Source organism: Myotis davidii, unplaced genomic scaffold, assembly GCF_000327345.1.
Source record: "Myotis davidii unplaced genomic scaffold, ASM32734v1 scaffold13, whole genome shotgun sequence".
NCBI classification, from domain to species: Eukaryota; Metazoa; Chordata; class Mammalia; order Chiroptera; family Vespertilionidae; genus Myotis; species Myotis davidii.
This window is the reverse complement of record NW_006286243.1, coordinates 3,875,672-3,893,759: the sequence shown is the minus strand read 5'-3', so window position 1 is coordinate 3,893,759 and position 18,088 is coordinate 3,875,672.

Genomic DNA, 18,088 nt, shown 5'->3' with positions numbered 1-18,088 from the left:
GGGAAACTTTGCCTGAGTGAGAATGACGAAGAGAGAAGCAGAGCTGACCAGTGGAGAGACACTGGTCTCTACTGACACTGCACACACACCTAGGGCCAACTTTGTAACAAGTCAGTTATACCCTGGTGTTCTCAGCTACAAGAGCCAAGGCATCCTTCTTTTTGCACAAGCAAATCTGGATTTGGTTTCTATCACTTGCAATTGAAAGATTGTTGATAATGGTGCAAAGGGTTTGGTGAGAAACATAGGTTCAGATGCTATAATGAGAATTATGTGTTCCAGGTACTATACATAGTCACAGGTACAAGCAACTTCAAAAGTGTACATGAATTCTAGTTGTCCTTGCTTGGTCCTCATCAAAAACTAGGAACAGCCCTCACCCCCAAACCTGTAACCAATACAAGTAAACAAATAATTTCCTATTCTTGATGCTTCTGTCTCCTGAATTGTCATTGTCCCCAGTAACTCTACTAGGTGGCTGAAATGTTTTCAGTTGTTGTTTGTCTGCTTGTTTGGGGGAGGAGGTTGGTTTTTTAATTTTTTTTGCTTATTACTGATCTAGATCAGAGATCAGAAAACTATGGCCTGCAGGCCAAATCTGGCCCTTTGCCTGTTTTTTTTTTTTTGGCTATTTTTTTTTTTTTTTTTTTTTTTGTAAATAAAGGTTTATTGGAACACAGTTATTCAATCATTTACATACTGTGTATGACTCATTTAGCATTATCAGGGCAGAGTTGAGTCGCTGAGACAGAGACCAGATGGCCCACAAAGTTTAAAATATTTACTTCTGGCCTCTAACTGAAATAGGTCCTTAACTTCTGAGCTAGATTATAAACCTGGGAATGACTGCAGCCTTTAACTTACGTTTATGTTTGCAATGTCATTGATAGCTTCTATCTCTGTACAGTCAGTTTTCTTTTGGAGGCTATGGTGATGAGAGGAGAAAGTTGAAACTCTTTTTGATAAGAAAAGTAACTGCTTACCTAGAATGGAAATAGAAGCTAAAAGGATTTTCCTCTTCCTCCTCCCACTGCAATATGAAGAACCATGGATGCTATCTGTGCTAGATTTTTGGCAATTTATTACCATTCTCTTCTCCATATTACCCATTCTATCTCATAGGTTAAAAATCTGGAAACTACATTTCTCAGAACCCCTTACTACAAGATTTCCAGGCTAGATCATATCAATGAAAAGAATTCCCATGGCATGTAGGAGGCAGAAATGCAACATAGAGAGATTAGTGCTCTTCCAGCAGAGGTGGGCAAATACATGGTCATCAGCAGGTTAGAAACATATTTTTCAGTGTTTCATGCGATGGTGACATTCTGTGGATCCTGCAACTTTAGCTAACAGAGCCTTTCCCTGACCTTTCAGTGTCCAGTTTTGTATGCATCAACTCCCCTATTTTTAGGCCCTTCTTGTTTAAATTACTTGGCCAGTTTCTGTTTTCCTGTCGGAGCCTTAACTGCTATACCATGAAATTCCCTGTAAACACAATGAAATGTTCCCTTCAGCCTCAGAAGCAATGAATGACAGTTCTGTGGCTTCTTAATACCCCTGCATGGCTAGTCATTTTGCCAATGTTTTAAGTCAGTGTGATTGAACTAGTGATCTGCCAATCAATCATAGCTGGCGAAGCATTGATGTAACCAATAAATGTCAATTGCTGCCACTTGTTATGATTTTTAAGGCAGAAGGCGTGGCATGTGCAGGCTGAACAGGTGGGAATAAATGTGTGTAAGGAAAGAATGGATTAGAGCCATTGAGGCATGAGCCCTAGGAGGACTGGGGAGGGTGATGATAGAGGCAAATGTTCTGAGCTAAACCAATATATTTAAAGTTAATACAACTGCCAGTGTTTCTCAGCCTCCTGGAAAAGTATAAGAAAAGTAAATTAATGCACAAGCTTACTGGCATTTGTTTGACTATATTTTCAGGAAATCTCCAAGTGACACCAAACTAGAGATAATGAGAATGGTTAGCTATCTGAGGAGAGTTTGCCCACAACAGTGACAAAAGCCCTGAACTGATTTCAGGAAACATGGATTCTAGTGCAGCTGCAGCCACAGTTGGCTGAGACGTTGGCTCAGCCACCTCTCACAAGGCCTTGTCCTTTTCTCCACAAAGTGAACTAGATGACCTTGAAGGCTTTTTTTTTTATTTTTCTGAGGCTGTGATTCTATTATCTATGGCTTAGAGGGAATTGAGTCCATGGAGGGCCTCAGAAGTTGCAAGCAGATTAATGCATTTGAAGCAGAAATCGCATCCAAAGCACAGAGTTCTTTCTACCCTTGGTAAGTTATCACAGAGTCAATCTCATTCAGTGGACACCAGGAAAAAACCCAAGGGGACCATCAAAATGCTTTTCCATTTACTACTGGTCTCTTTTTCTTTCCTTTTCCTCCCTCCTCCCTGCCTCCCTCCCTCCCTCCCTTCTTCCCTCCTCTCTCTCCCCTCCCCACTTCTTCCTCCCTTTCATTTTTTCTTTCTTTTTATTTTTTCTTGTACACAAATACACAGGCCTGACTTCAGGGAGATGGGGAGAAAAGGCCATCGGTAGGGGAAATTACAGAAAAGCAAACAAACTGGAATTACTAGCTTTTGAGAGCTTGTTTGGAGGTTCTAGCAGGGGAGCACAGCTACTCATATACCCTTGACCGAAGACCGGTCCTTTCCTGGGGGGGGAGGGAGGGCGCGCAGCTTCCGGAGGGACACACATGGATCCGTGAGGGAGGAGGGGGAGAGGGGGACACCTGCCTAGCCAGCCAGATCAGCCAAATCAACCCTGGTGATCAATGGGGTGACAGATGTCGAAGCCAGATCGCCCTCACATCCAGGAACTAGCTTTTGGTTTTCTTTCTGCCTAGCGTGCACAGACACCATTGTCAACATCAAGTCTGCTTTTCTGTAGAGAAGACGAAGAGGAAGGACAAGAAGAAAGCCAGTGAAGATGCTGACATGCTTTGTTAAAAATTTTTTTAAAAATCTGGAGTAGTCCTGTAGAGTAGAGACACACTCTACAGAGGAACTGCATTCTCAGGTGTTTTCAAATTGTAGCTTTTATTGAAATCAAGAATAAGATGTTTTCTTATTCTCTACTCATTAACATTTGATTTATTCAAAGCATTGTCCCTTTGCTGGAGGAGGATGGCAAACTAAAAACATTATATGTTTGAAATTATAAACTGCTGTTAAATTACTAGAAGAGATGTATGCTTGATTCCAAGTGCCCCTCCTCTACAAAGGCAAATGACACTTTAATATTTTAAGTCTGCAAAGTCCTTTTAATTATGGAAAACAAAGTCTTGTTATTTATCCATTGCTCATTCTGCATTTCTTTGAACAGCTTATTCATTTATTTATAAACATTATTTGTGACCATGTGTTTGGCTGCATTTGGGAAGGCTGCATGGCAGTCATTGGTTTATTGCCTCCCCCCCAAAAAAAACAACTTATTGTTTTATTAAAATAGGACATTCTGTATGTATGATGTCAAAAAGGACTTCAGAAGGACTTAAATTAGACTTGCCAACTGTGTGCTTCAGGCAATGGGAACTTGTGGGCTTCAGACAGTCCTTACCTAAGCCAGACAAGGAATTTCAATGTTTGAGTCTTTTGTGGCTTAAATGGTTGGAAACCAGCCTTCGTTATCATCCAGATAACCCAATGGTTCTAAATGGAAGTCATAGTTAAGCCACATAAAGAAGAAATATTTGTAATTGAGAACATGCTGAGAGGTTATTTCTGGAGGGGATACCAGGTTGTGTATCAGGGAGGTGCTATGTAACATCTGGCTACCTTTTCCTATGTAACTACTGTGTGCCAGACATCAAGACAGCCAGGCATTTCATAAATGTTAACTCATTGTATCTAACTCCTACAACCCAGGTACATATCTCATTTTACAGATGAAGATAACTGGCTTCAGAGACATGAATGACTTGATCCATGGGCATGTAGCTATTGAGAAGCTGAGTCAGAATTAGAAGCCAAGTGTAAGACCAAAGCTTATCCATTACAAGGTTCTGTGCAAATTAGAAAAAGGTGTACAAAGGCACAGGGATTTGTCAATAGATTGCGCCTACACACCAATTAGGACAAAGTGCCCTTCCTGCCAGCAGATGCAGTTGGTCCGGGCACACAGCTTGGTGAGTAAATAGTACACTGACTACAGTTCGGTGCCCACTCACTTCCTCAGCACAGTGCCCCTGAGAAGAATGTGGACTGAAAAATTCCTCATAGCAGCCCTCATGGCAGGGGTCTAACACTAGTGTAATGCTTAATTTTTATGTCAACTTGGCTGGGCCATGGTGCCTAGATATTTGGTGAAATATTATTCTGGATGCTTCTGTGAAGGTGTTTATGGATGAGATTAATATGTAAGTCTGTGGATGTAAGTAAAGCAGATTACCTTCTATAATGTTGGTGCGCCTGATACAATCAGTTAAATACACACACACACACACACACACACACACACACACATTTATTTTTGTTGTTGTTTCTCTGAAGAACTCTGACTGATGTAAGCTAGAATCTAGGTTCTTGTCATAATTCTAAAGAAGTTTTCCTTGATATCCATGTGAGAAGATGACTGAAATGCTTCATTTGAGAAAATGAATCTGGGTCCTTTAAGTATCTTTCCTTTGCCAGCTATCATGAAGCTAAGATTTGTCATAATAGGAGAGAGTTTTGCTTCCTGGTTCTGGTATGCTAGCTCAGCAGGTTCCCTCAATAGCTCTCCATCCCCTGACTTCTCCACTTTCCAACTCCTTCAGTGCACATCAGCCACTGATTCTCCCACCATCCATGTTGGGCAGTTTTATAGTGGACTAGAGACCCGATGCACGAAATTCATGCAAGAGTAGGCCTTCCTTCCCCAGGCTGCTGGCATCGGCTTCCCTCTGGCACCTGGGACCCGGGCTTTCCTCTGGCCATTGGCAGGTGCCTGGGACCTGGGCTTACCCTGCAGCCCCAGCTTCGTCGGGAAGGTCGTCTGGTTTAATTAGCATATTACACTTTTATTATTATAGATGCCTCCAGTGTGACATCTCATTGTAAACAGCTTTCCTGATACCCTAGGAAATGCACTTCCAGAAAATTCCAGAGGAAAGAATGCTGGCAGTTTCTACCAGCATGAGTGCATCTGCTATTCAGTGACCTTCAGTTCTGCCCACTCCAAGGTCCAAATCTCAGCCAAGAGATTCAGATGCCAATCCCTTGGTACTCTAGTCCTTGGTATAGTTAATATTTTTATAGTAAAATTTTCCTGTTAAAATGACTGTGAAATGTTGGTCTTCTGAATGTACCAAAAGTGGTATATATGGTGTTTTCCCCCTCAAACTCATAATAACTTCTCCAGGGGCCATGTCTTTCTTGACTCCAAGTATTTGGTTTTATCTATCTATCTATCATTTATCTATCTATCTATCTATCTATCTATCTATCTATCTATCTATGTATCTATCTATCTATCTATATCTATCTTGAATTTTAAAGGGCATTTATTAAACCTGGGACAGTGGAACCAGAAAGGGCTGGGAAAATGGGTCTAGGCTAGTCTGTTTGGCTCACGAAGAAGTCAGAGAAGAGGGAGCCTTGTGGGCAGGTTTAGGGGGCATTGTATGGGATGAACTGTCACTGCCCATTGCTGCTCTTGTTGTGAGTCTGGTGGGGCCCCTTCAAGTTTGGTTTTAGTAGGGGCAGTCCACCTGTTCTCAGTCTCCTGGTGATTGGTTTATAGAGTAAGTGCTTTATCAGAAAACTTTCTTCAGTTTTTTAAAACTTGAGCTGGGTTGATGGAAGTATTCTACATTGAGGTTGCAATGGTTGTTACGTATGAGTATAGAATCTATACTTAAAATGGGTGTATGAAGCTCACTTTCTGTAAAAGATCAACACTAAGTTGGCAAGCTCTGGATTCAAGGCAATACTTTTCTTAAACTGAAAAGCAAGCAAACAAAAAATTTCCATTTTTATAAAATTTCAAATTTTATGAAATTGAGAAGGATGGCTCTGGGTTGTATAGTTAGCATAAATTAGAATATAAATTCAAAACAAAACAAAATTGAGTTCCACTAAGTCTTTAGACACAAAGTAAAGCAATCCTCTAGTTTTCAGACATTCTAGTGCCCCTATTACTATTAAACTAAGAGTAAAGGAAGTTAGTTGTTTCTGTTTTTTTTAAATTTATATGTAACTTTTAACTAGACAATTGGATTATGTTAAGCCACTTTGCTGAGTTGGTCCATTCCTGTACCAATCAAATTGTTCTTGAAAGAAATATGAGAAAATTAATAGACCCAAACAAGTTACAGATTTTGAATTAACCAAAACTGATCTTTTAAAAATGACAAGATTGCCCTTTTATGATAACAAATATGGATCTCCTATTTGAAAGTGGACCAGAATCCCAGATTGGGAAGGGGAGGTCAGTCATCTGTGAAATAGGTTGTCAAAAATATAAGTCTAAAATATGATTCAACCAGGAAAAAAATCCCAGATGTGTTGGAAAGTCTAAGACATTCATTCACTTAGCAGAACAAAATCAGCTGAGCCTTGCAGCAGATAAAGTTGGAATTCCACTAATAAAAAAAGTTTGCTGCAGTGACAAATCTCCCTGTAATTGGAATACTTCAAAATATTAAACACATAATCCAAAAATAATTGGAAGGCAGTGCACGTTTCCATAATTAGTCCACCACATTTATTTACCTCATGTATAATACATGGCAGCTCACATCGTAAAATAAATTAACAGCTAAATGTCAAATCTCCCCTCTTATTTATGCCATCTGCTTAGGTGTTCAGACTGACGCTCACTGGCATGAGAAATTATAGAGACCAGGGAAATCTATCAGAGAAGAGCTATTGGCAAAGCACTCAAATATCAGGACTTCTTCTTATTGGCCCCCTCTACCACTGGCACCACCACAAACTTTCCAAAATCTAAAGGTTTTAGAACCTAAATTACTATTGTTGCAAATCTTGACCACATTTCAGGACACAGGCAAGTGAATTAGATATTCTCCTAAAAGAATTGATCTTCCCATTACCTTTCATTATGTTCCCTGAAGAGAGAAATCCTGTGGACTCATAGCCTATCACTGCCTGAGTTTCATCCATGAACTTTTCATGAAGGGAAATTCTGAAGAATTCTAGGCAGTTGGGAAATCCTTATTGGCTTTAGGGAGGCCCAAGGACCAACAAGCAAAATCCAGACCAAACACTCCCGGGTCCTCTCTCTTTCCTCCCTCTCCACTCTAGGATCCCTAATGGTACAGGAGGGGAGCTACGCCAAGGGTTTTTAACCCTCACTACTTCCCCATCTGCCCAAGCAAGAGTGATATCATCATTTTACCAATTAAAAAACTCTTAGCTTTCAAAAGCAAATTACAATCCAACTCCAAATCCAATTATAATCCATATCTTCCCTATATGGGGTGTTGCCTCCTGCTGTTGTCTGTTCTTCTCTCTCATAAACTTGAAGGTCCCTCTGAAATATTTTCAAATTTCTCATCAGGTTCATTCCAATAAGTACTGTCATTCAGAAAGAAAAGAAAGGAAGAAAGGGACTCAAGTGGCAGTTGCCCCTGCAGAGTGGAAAGGAAAGCCAGCTGGCCAGTTTCACCCCCACAGCACTGTTTTTGGGAGCAAGCTGGATCAGAACCGGAAAGAAGGCTGTGATACAATGGACTTTATTAGATTAGGCTTGAATTTCAACTATAATGTAAATGCCTTCTGCGGTTTGGGACAAATTACATAACCATCTCTTCCTCCTCCAAAGAATAATAAAAAAATAATTCATTGCACTTGTAATATATCTTTCCATTGCCATAGCTCAAATGCTTAGATTAGCTCCCTACCTACCTATCATGCTGTGATGTGAAAATTAATTAACTAATGTCGGTAAAGTGCTTTCAAGATGTAAAGTACTGTATGAGTGCTAAATGCAACCTATGAGTACCAATAAAGACAACCTCATGGAGAATATAATAGATCAGTAGGGGAAATGAGGGAATAGCCAGCTTGAGAAAGCAAGATGACAAACAAACAAACAATAAATAAATAAATAAAATACAGTAACCGCATTTCCAAAGTCATAGACATAATTGTGCAAGAGAAGACACAGGCAAACAAATATGGACTCACATGGCAGATAAGGTCTAGAGCCAGTGGTATGATTAAAGGAGTGTGATAAAATTCAGTGTGCACTTGGGGGATGTCAGTACAATAAAATGTTCTCAAAAGAGGTGTAATTTAATGGGGGAAAATTATGGTTGATTTTCCTGAAGCTCACTGTCCTTCTTGGGCAGAAGGGAAAAATAAAAGCCTTATATTTATTCATAATGTTATGATTTTCAAAGTTCTTGGACAATAACCCATCTTTCTTAACCTTATATAATAACCCCATATAAGAGATAGAATACTTATTATTCATCCCAATTTTCAGATGAGGACATTGAGGGTCAGGGATTTTGATTTGATCGAAATTATAGATAGAGCTAGCAAGCAATGAAAGAGGAGCTCAGGCCATATTTTGTCCACAAACCCAATAATTTTTCCCCATTATATCATATTAACTAATGGCATTTTACAATTTGAAGGCATTGCCAATACGTTACAAAAAATTTCAATATGCACGTATGCTCCATCCAAACAATTTTACTTCTAGTAACTTAGCTAATGCAATTAAGAATATGCTCAAAGATCTAGCTTCATAGATGTTCACTTAAGCATTATTCATATCAGTGAGAAATAGAAACAACCTAAATGTTTAGCAGAAATTATTGAACAAACACTGGTATACCCACAAGATGAAATGTTAGAAGGCAGCCATTTAAAATGATATCCTAGAAATACCTTTATTGACATGAAAATTTTCAATATAAATTGTTAAATGTTGTGCAATATAATTTTAAAAATAATTTATGCACATATCATAGAACAACATTGAGAAAGATACAACCCAATATTAGTGGTGGTTACCCTGAATGAAGCGATTGTGGTGATGTTCCTTCTTGTCTACTGGATAATCTGTACTTTCAGATTTTATTTCATTTATTTGTCTAATAAAAAAGTCACTATAAAGAGCATTAGAATAACCATTCATAAGTCAGTTGAAATCACTACAAAGGGGCTAGACTGAAGAAAGGTCAACTTCATTTTAATGTCTCCCTACAAATGCTACTAAGGCAGTGGTTCTCAACCTGTGGGTCGCGATCCCTTTGGGGGTCGAACGACCCTTTCACAGGGGTCGCCTAAATACATCCTGCAATCAGATATTTACATTACGATTCATAACAGTAGCAAAATTACAGTTATGAAGTAGCAACAAAAATAATTTTATGGTTGGGGGTCACCACAACATGAGGAACTGTATTAAAGGGTTATAGCATTAGGAAGATTGAGAACCACTGTACTAAGGAATGAAGGCCGGACTGCTCCATCCCTCTGCCTCTCCCCTATTGCCCACTGATAAGTGTATAAGGAGATTTCATTGCCCCCTTTTAAACAGTAGTCCATGAATGCATCTATAAGTATTAGTAAAATAACTGTTCTCCATTCTCCCATGTCAGCCTCCTCAGTCTGCATCACTAGGAAAATGATGGCACTGCACTGAGATGAGCAACAGGCTCTAGAAATATCTACTCTCTCCAGGCACTAAGGAGTGTACTAAGATGAAACCTGATTTTGGAAGAATATTGACAGAACTAAAATCAATGAGTTTAAATTGCAGCAAGAGAAACTAACATCAGATGTCAGGAAACGATTGCAGAAGGGAGAGAAGCAAAGAACTTTACAGAAGAGCATTCTCTGTAGGTTTGGAAGACACAGAGTCAAAAACTTTTAGAGTTATGTTGTAGACAGAATTCCAAAATAGTTCCTTAAAAGATTCCCAATTCCTTCAACTATGAACATGATAAGCTACTATGTCCCTGATTATATTACATGGCAAAAGGTATTTTTCAGATGTTCTTAAGGTAACTACTAGTCATTTGAGTTCAGCAAGAGGAATGATCTGGGCGGGCTCAATCTAAACACTCGATCCCTTAAGAGCAGAAAGTTTTCTCAGACTAGTAACAGAAGAAGTCAGAGAAATTATAAGCATGAGAAGGATCCAATGTGCTGTTGCTGGTTTGAAGATGGAACAGGCCACCTACTGAGGAATGTAGGTGACCCACAGAAGCTGAGTGACCCCTGCCTGACAGCCAGCAGGAAAACAGGGGTCTCAATCCTACAACCACAAGTAACCTAATCCTGCTGACAACTTGAATGAGCTGGAAACAAATTCTTCTACTATGCCTTCAGATAAGAGCCAAGCTTACCTGATACCTTGGTTTGGCCATAAGGTTCTACCTTGGTTGTGGAACCCTAAGCAGAGAACCCAGTTGAGCCCTCCAGGTCTAGAGCCATCATTGTGGTTTTAATTTGCATTTATCTGGTAATTAGGGACAGTGAGCATCTTTTCATATATCTGTTGGCCCTCTGTATGTCCTCTGTGGAGAAGTGTCTCCTCCGGTTCTCTGCCCACTTTAAAATCAGATTGTTTGTCTTTTTGGTATTACGCTTTCTAAGTTCCTTATATATTTTGGATATTAAAATTCCTTATCAGATGTATCACTGGAGAATACCTTCTTCCATTCAGGGATTGTCTTTTCATTTTATTGATAGTTTCCTTTGCTGTGAAAACCCTTTTTTGTTTGATGTAGTCCCATTTGTTTATTTTTTTCTTTTGCCCAAGGAGACTTATTCAAAAAAATATTACTATGAGCAGTCAGAGAGTTTACTGCTTGTTTGGTTTTTTTTGGGGGGGTGGGGGCGTTGTTTATGGTTTCAGGTTTTACATTTAAGTCTTTAATCCATTTTGAGTTTATTCTTATATATAGTGTAAGAATGTGGTCTATTTTCATTTTTTTTGGCATGTATGTATCCAGTTTTCTCAACACCATTGATTGAAGAGACTGTCTTACTTCATTGTATACACTTGCCTCTTTTGTCATAGATTAATTGACCATATAGGGGTGGTTTATTTCTGGGCTCTCTATTCCGTTCTATTGATCAATGTGTTTGTTTTTATGCCAGTACCGTGCTATTTTGCCTTCTAGTATACTTTGATGTCAGATAGCATGATGCCTCCAGCTTTTTTATTTTTTTCTGAAGATTGCTTTGGCTTTTGGGGTCTTGAAGATATGACCTACATGGTCCCAGACTAATTTAGTAACAAAACACTTTCTTTTGATAATCCCAATTTGGGTTTTGATTTTAGTTTGGTTTTCCTTCTGCGGAAGTTCGTTAGGAACCATTGCTTCCATGCTCCCCCACTCATGGCATGCTTCAAGGTGATGCTGAATGGTGACTGATGATCCTCCCTGCACACCTGCCCATTTCTACCAACCCTCACAGTGTCACTCAAGAGGAGCCAACGCCTTTAAAATGCTTCTACATGGTGCAATTTGTTTCTTTTCAATTCCCTGCTGGTTGAACAAGCCTGGTACTCACCTGATTGCATAGTTGAGTTTTTTTTTCTTTTTTTTTTCTCTATATTTTGCAGACCTCAGGATCAAAATCCCAGGTTCTTTGCAGAGTTTATCCTAGAGTAATGCTATCAAATACAACTCATGGCGGTAATGGTGGAAATGTTCTGTGCTGTCCAATATGGTAACCATTAGTCACATGTGGCTATTGAGCACTTGGAATATGGCTAATGTGACTGAGGAGCTGACTCTTTTATTTTATTGGATTTTAATTCATTTAAATTTAAATGACCACATGTGGCTAGTAGCTGCTGCACTGGATAGCACAGCCAGATTTAGGTCAAGATTGATGTAAACTATTTAGGAGCCAAACCAGGCAGCAGTGAGAGCAGTGCCCTGCCTCCTTCCATGTGGGTTTCTGCAGGAACTCTCCTTTACTCTGTGGTCTTGCTTTGGCCTCTATTATCTGGCCATTCAGCACATAAATGTACATGTAATTATGTTCCTTTCTTGCTTATAATACTAAAATAACAACATTGCTACTACTAATGGCTTCTATTTATAGAGTGCTAATGTGGGTCAGGTATTGTGCCAGGCACAACTATATGGAATCTTCTAATAAAAGGTTTCTGCATACATTGCTTCATTTATTTTCAAAGTATAACAACTGAAGCTCAATAAATGTATCCATTTAGGTTTAGATGTGTTATTCATAGTATTTGATGTTTCCCTTATGTCAACATATTTTACCTCACAATATGTCCTAATAATCAAAGTACAGATAAAGTATTAGTATTTCATTTCCTTCCGTAAAGGTAGAGCACGTTAGGCATAACATTTCATCACATAAAACATATCTCACCACTTTCCTGCCAAGATAAGACTCTAATACTTGGTTAGTTTCTCCTGGCTTCATTAGAGTAGGCACCAAAAATAAATTTGGGTACAAGAAAAAAAATTAAAAGCAAAGAGAGTTGGTTTCAAATAAATTCCCCTAGATATTTTGTATCCATTTGCACCCAGAAACAAACAGTTTGGTAGCTGTGTGAGAGAACTTTTCTTGGCAGAAGGGTGCAGGGACATAGTGCTGGACAATTGGAAGATCCAGTGACCAGAAATCAGGTCTGGAAGTCAGGGGTTAGAGGATGGAGAAGACATCCAAATTTTACATGAGATGTCTCCTGCTCACCTTGGTCCTGCATTCTGAGGGGCCCCAACTGAGACTTCTGTGTTGACCCCATTTCCTCTGTGGTGAGAAGAGCAACAGTTCCCATCAGCAATTCATCAGAACTTACAGAAGAGCTGCTTTCATGGTTTGGTCTGAAGCTTTTTTTTTTTTTTTTAAATTGATTTCAGAGAGGGGCGAGAGATAAAAACATCAATGATGAGAATCATTGATTGGCTGCCTTCTGCATGACCCACACTGGGGATCGGTCCTACAACCTGGGCATGTGCCCTGGCCAGGAATCAGACCATGACCTCCGGGTATAAACAGTTTGACACACAACCACTTAGCCACACTGGCCGGGCTGCTCTAAAGCTTTTATACCCAGTAAAACATTCAGGTGTAGATAGAGAGAATTCAACCACATTGGTAAACTACTACCTTAATAAGTTGTAGACTTAATCATAACTTGGTTCAGAGACTGGCAGGGAGCTATAGTACACAAAAACATCAGTTTGTGTAAGGAAAAACTTGACAGGCTTGCCTACACACAAACCAAAAAAAAAAAAGTCCCCATGAGAGTCACACAGCAAAAATTTGAGACTTTGTGGTGATGAAATGCACTCTGCAGTCATAACTCTTGCATAAATCTGGATGGCACTTTTTCATGTTATAAGTTTGCAATTCCAATGGATCATTGTGTAGACCCTCTTACCTACAAATGGGTGCCATAATGCAGAATGTTTACAAATCATTGAGTTATCAGTGACATCGGGGGTTTGGATGCTGGGGTTATTAACAGATATTTCTTCACCTAGAAGCACAGACTAAAATCAATCATTCTGATAACTAGGCATGGCATGAGCTGTCTGCACTTTCATTTCAATCTGATTAATCACATATACACAGACCTTTACCTTAAAGGAGCAATTGTTCATATTTAATCACAAAGAAACATTCAAGCATACCATCAGATATTACTCCATTTAACCACAATTCTTGTCTTCTGTTTCAATAAATGTGTTTATGATAATATGAGTTCCTGCATATAAGTGCATTGTTTCACTTATTTTACAAATAGTAAAATCAAAACTAAGTAAAATAATCCACTATATTTAATATCATTTATCATATATTTTATGCTTTTTAAATTTCCATTATTCTCATATATTTTATTTCACAATTTATGCTGATAATCACAGTACAGGTAAATTATTAGCATTGTGCTTTTTTCAGTAAAGTAGAACACACTAGATGCCAGATTTCATCATGTTATATGTCCTACTTCTTGCAAATATTTGATTCTATTACCCTGTGAATTTTTCCTGGCTTCTATATTCCAATAAAACAAATCCAGTTGTGGGTACAAGAATTTTTTTAAAGTCTAAAATAGAGTCTGGACCAACTAAATTTCTCTTATGATCCTCACACAGTGTTTCCAAGAAACATACCATTCCAGAAGGCATATCTGCTGTTACTATAACAACAGAAAGGCAAAATCTAAAGAGTATCATTTGCACTAGAGGGCAGTCCACAAACCAGTATTCTTGGGTTCATCTCCAAGGGGCCAAAGATGAATTTTAATTAAAAGAAGCAGAATTTGAGGAGAGTTTTGATGTATGGATGAGGTATAGGGCAGTCAGAATTTTAGATCAGTAGAAGGGCAACTCACGATTTACAACCTGCTTCTAGACCAAAGGAACAAAACTGCTATCAGAGAAGTCAGCTATCAGAGCTGTAGGAAAACATTCTATTGCTGACATGTGTGAGTAGAGTTAAGAAATGGTCAGGGGTGACACCAGACAGAAGAAAGACTCACTCTGCAGTTGTCTGACCAAAGGACAAACAGCACTACCTTCAGAGGGAGGTAAAGTCACTGGCGCAGGGGACCATGACTCTAATACCCAATTTCCCACATCCTTATATGTACTGAGAATGGTTTTGGGCTGGCCATCCAAAGGAATACTGATATGCTCTGTTGAAGAACTGAACATGAAAGTGAGTCTTATTCAATCTGTCTGAGCCTTTGCTTCTTTCCCTGACTTGGCTTCCACTCTATTGGCTGCTTCTTGGGTCCTTGACCTTCTCAGTTTTCTTGTTCAACTTCTCCTATAGATTGACCTTCATTGGGAGTCTATCTCAGCTTGTCTGCCATCCTTCCCAGGGAAACCCTATCAGGACACTAATCCCATTTTCCATCCCTAGTCTCTTGGTTTCTGTTTCTCCCTATCTGCACTCTAGCTTGGCCTCAACATGAAGTTTTCAAACTCTTCCTGGATTAAATTGCCCCTTTTGTGATCAAAATGGGTCATTAGCCTGTTGAGTCATTGTCCACTTGGGGAGATTAATGCCCCATGAAAATTATATAAACAGACACATAAATAAAATACATGGTAATTTCTGTAAGTGTTTTGCAGGAAATAAATGAAACTGAAGGAAAGGTGGCGTGGCATAATCCTCTTTTTGGAGGGTAGTCCCGAAAGACATCTTTAAAGAGGTGATCATTGAGACCAAAGAATAAAATTAACTAGCAACATAATAGCATGTATAGGACCTTATGGTATATGCAAGAGGCTGTGATTGTTGAACAGAAAGACCAAGTGGGCTTCTCAGTAGTGAGCCAAGGTTGAAGGGTCTTGAGACAAGGGCAAGAGGTAGGTATGGGCAGACCATGGAGAGATTTACAAGTCCTGGTTAAAGAGTTTGTATTTTGTTCTAAGTATCTTACATGGCATATCGTTAGAAGGCCCAACGAGACCTTTGGGACTCATCCCATCTGTCATGTAGAAGGTAATTCCTTTTCTTTTTATCCATGCACCGATTTTCATAAGTCAACATGACTAATGTTTGTTTATAATCAGTGAGTAAGCTGCTACTTTAATTCTGCTACCCTGGAAGAGGCCCCTTGAAGGCATGTTAAAGAAACTGATATAAATAAAACAATGAATAAAAATACTTCTCTCTCTCCTTTAATGAGAACAGCAACTTCTATTTCCCTGGGCTTTTTCGGTCCCATAAGGCCTTTTAAAGCAGAGTGGAGCGTGTTCTGGTTCAAATGCGAAAAACATAATCTCATCTCTCTTTTGTTGGGTTATGTTTCGAGAAGTCATTTTAGATCAATCTTTTTGAGCATAGAAGCTCTCAGCAGCTGTGGCTATAATATACTCAGCACCACTTCTATGTTGGCCCTTTTCCCCTGCGTTCTCACACAAAACCAATAGGGGTTGCAATCCTTCATCTGACTCATGAACCCACCAGCTTGAAAACTATTGATAAAAAGAACCCCCAGAGTTTTTGTTCTGCAAGGGCCTGGTCATCCACCCTGATCTCAATGTAGGATGTTAGGTAAAATGTCACTGCCCTACCTTGCCATTTCTAAAGTGGTTATAAAATTTTACACAGACACTTTCTGAATTGATTCATATGTTCTGCATGTATAATCTTTCAGGTACTATTCAGTTCCATATGTTTATTACTCACTCTACAAAGAAGCAAATTTGCATAATGAAAACTGGATATTATTCCAGGTCTGGAATTAGTTTGCTTTGTGGCCAAGCAAGAATTGTTTCTTCTCCAAACATTATTTTTATATGCCATCTGACCTCTATGGGTCCTTGTAGCTCTATGAATTTCTATCAAAATTGACTAAAAAAATAATGCTGGTGTTAGTTACAGTAGGATAAGCTGCTGTTAGAAATAGACCCAAAAGTACAAAGGCTAAATTTAAAAAATAGAATTCCTTTCTCTCTCACATAATGGTCCAGGGCAGGTATTTTAGATCAACTGACACCTCTGCCATCTTTTTTGATTCAGGAAACCGGTGTAATGATACTTGGTCTCCAAAAGTCACTCTGCTAATAACCCTTCTAGCCAGAGGATAAGTGGAAGTCCAGGACAAGAGATATCCTCCAAGGTAAATGAAGCAAAAAATGATATATTTCTCTCCCTCTTTCATTCCTTGAGCAAGAGCTTAACCACATGGCCACACCTAGCTTCAAAGGAGGCTGGAAAGTGCAGTCCCAGCCTGGATCCAGACAGAACTCTATGACTTAAAAAAGAGGGGATTGGATTTGAGTGGATAGATAGCAGTCTCTGCTACATGCATAACGTCTGTACAGTACTTCACAGACTATAAAATTTTCATGTACTGAATTTTTACCACAGTACTGTACGATCATTATTAAGATCTCCATTCTATAGAAGCAAAACTACATCCCAATGAGATCAAGTAAAATAAATGAGTTCTCACAATGAAGAACTGAGCTATGTTTCAGTTTCTAATCTGCTGATAAATACTAACTTGAAGTACTTACATAGTACATAATCATTAGCATAAATCTTCATTAATATGATGGAGTTTGAAGAACAAAGAAGCATTATTGTGAAAAGTCATGAGAGCAGCTAAAGCATATCACAGACCCAGGCCTGGTCTCCAAACATTAAGAGGACTCTAAATTAAACCTGGAGAGAATTTAAGAAGTGAAACTTAAAAAGGAAAGAAAGAGAACCTGATGAACAGTTTGTAATTGAAGCATTTATTCATTTTGCTCTCACTCTCAGTATACAACGATATCTAAGGACAGAGGAATGGCAAAAATACTTAATTGGAGGTAAAAAATAAATCATTGAAAAAGGCCAGAATCTATAAATATTAAAAGTAAAAGATAGATAAGGTCATCCCACATTCAGAGAAGTGGTGTTGCACTGGGCATGGATTTGCAGATTGCTAGAGATAATAACATATACTCCCCAACCCCTATCCATCACACAAACTCACAAATCTTTTGGTGCTTCAACTATTTTATGCTTGTTATGAAAATCCAACCATAAACTGCCAAAAAATCTACCTCATGCCTTTTGAAGGAACAACCAAACCATTCCTAATTACAACCTTGAAAAATTCTACCTGGGTTTTTCCCTTTGTTTATGCTGAATTTCTGTGAAAATAGAAAATCCCTAAAAAAATGGATTACATATAATTATTCCCAGTTTTAGTCTTCAAAAAGAATTGAGATAGTAATATATCAGGATGATGTCTCTCCCAACTTTCTCCCTACTCACATTAATATGATTTCTGAGTTTAAAAGTAAAGGTCCCTTTTCTCACAAATCTGTTCAAATTGGTCATTTTATTAAAGGATGATCACTTTATGGATTACCAACTCCGTACAAGAAAGGTTGAGAATAGTCTCAGAGGTCGGCCGTCGTTCATAAAGTATTCAAGATGAACTCCAGAGATGGGACATTGGCAAAGCCCACCAAGTCACTTAAAATGTGCCAGACCCGACAAGGTAATGTATCATTTCATGCAACAAGTTAATACAGTTCTACTCCTGCTTTTCTGAGAAGTATAGGAAAGCTTATCCAATGGATATGACTCCTCATGGAGGATTTTAAGAATTATGCCACCCTACATCTTATAAAGACAAAGATTTTTGCTAAGC